The sequence below is a fragment of the Pteropus alecto genome, unplaced genomic scaffold (assembly GCF_000325575.1).
Source record: "Pteropus alecto unplaced genomic scaffold, ASM32557v1 scaffold21, whole genome shotgun sequence".
Classification (NCBI taxonomy): domain Eukaryota; kingdom Metazoa; phylum Chordata; class Mammalia; order Chiroptera; family Pteropodidae; genus Pteropus; species Pteropus alecto.
In genome coordinates, this window is record NW_006436282.1 from 22118510 (window position 1) to 22120341 (window position 1832).

At 50.0% G+C, this 1832-nt stretch overlaps 1 protein-coding gene across 10 annotated transcripts in view; it reads left to right on the plus strand.

The window, feature by feature from the left end:
* MINDY4 (MINDY lysine 48 deubiquitinase 4) overlaps positions 1-1832 on the plus strand; it is a 102458-nt gene that overhangs the window by 43993 nt on the left and 56633 nt on the right. The window lies entirely within an intron of this gene.

A 1832-nucleotide genomic window follows, 5' to 3' on the forward strand; every position in this document is an offset into this window, starting at 1 on the left:
TCTGCCGGGTGGCTTTGATGAAGTTGAAAGGCGGGGGCAGGCCTCTGAAAGACAGAGGCAGGGGTTTATTTATTCTGCTTAACTCACTTCAGAGGTATCAGTTCCTCGGAGTTTTAATCATCAGAAATGGCTGGTGGGGATCATCTGGCCTACCCAGGAAGGGGCAGGCTTCTGCACGTGGCCGGAGGCAGGAAGTGCTGGCGTCTGAAGCCTTTTTGTAAAGCGCCTCACTTTCAGATTTTCCAGCGAACGCCACTCCTATTTGGACATGAAGTGAAGTGGTTCCCAGCCTTCAGAACGCAAAGGGCTTCTATTAGAAGGAAGGCTTTTAGCAAGTCTGTCAGAACCCAGCTGTTTGAAGTGCGTGCGTGTTTTCCAGAGGGAGGCAGACCCCTGTTTGCTGGTGGCTTAGCTAACGATTTCAAAAAGGAGAAGGAGATAAAAGAGATGATGGAACCTAGTCACCAAGTGACAGGAAAAGAGGCGTTTTGGCATGAGGGAGCAAAAACAAGGAATAAAATTTGGCTAGAGGAAAAGCATTCTCCTCCCCACCCAGTTCATTTTTCTTCGGTTCAATTCAGCATGATTTAATTGGCAATTACGTGCCAGGGCACATGTGGTACTACTGAGGGCAGAGGGAAGTGATTGAGGGTGGCCCTGTCTTCTCGGAGGGCAAGGTTGCGGGGGACGAAGGAAGAGAGGTGTCCTCCGATAGCAGCGCATAAAGCACATGAGCAGCAGTTCACTGCTTCGAGACACATGTCAACTAAGTTCTGTTCTGGGTCCTGGAAGTTTCCATAGTCGGGATGAGATTTAGACTGGGCTTAGAAGGATGGGCAAGGTCTTGCTAAGTAGCAATGAGAAACAAACCTCATGTGTGGGTCAGGGCCTGGACTGTGTGAGAGAAAGAGACTGGCTTGCGGTGCCTGGCCTGGAGGGGAAGTTGTGGGGTCGCGGGGAGACGGGGCTGGGAACGAAGGCTGTGGCAGGGTGAGGATGACCTTGAGCGCCGTGCGGAAGTGTTTGGCTGTAAATCATCAGCCAGTCGGGAGCACGTGGAGATTGCGCGCTGGTGAGTACGGCGTTCAGGGCTGTGTGTCCGGATGATGTCTGGATGCGCGCGGAGGATCCCAGGAGTGAGAGCCTGGGCATTAGGAGACTGGTGAGGGGGGCTCTTGGAATAGTCCAGAAAAGAGGTGCTGGAGCCCCTGTTCTTTCTGGGGAAATCCTATGGGTATTTCAAAACGCCGCTCAAATATTTACTTCTTATGGGACGTTTCCCTGAACTTCTAAGGCAGAATTATTCTCCTCTTCCCCTCCGTTCTTAAAACCTTTATACTCATCCTCTATTTTAGTACTTAGGTTACATTACTTGTTTGGATCCCAACCTCTTCCTCTAGGCAGTAATCTCCTTGAAGGCAGGAATGGTGTTTTAATCATCTCTGGACCTTCTCTGTCCCACATCATCCCTGGCAGATCCTGGGTAAAATCCTTGATGTAAAAATAGAAAAATAACAACATGTTCCTATAACAATGGAGAGAGAAAGGGTGTGGGCAAAGTATGAGACATTCTGGAGGCAGAATAATCTGGAGGCTGGTGTAGTGCGGTGTATGGGAGAGGGTCGGGGTTTCCACCCGGGTCCCTGGTGGGGGGCTGGGGACGTGGAGTCTGTTATGAGAACCAAAGCCTGGAAGGGTGGTATTCTGAGGTTCCTGAGTCAGGGCGTTGGGACACTTCCACAGAAGATGTCTTGTAGTCATTTTGTAGATTACTTGTAGAAAATACATCTTGTAGAAATACTGAGTGGGCACCTGGAAAAAGAGATAAATGG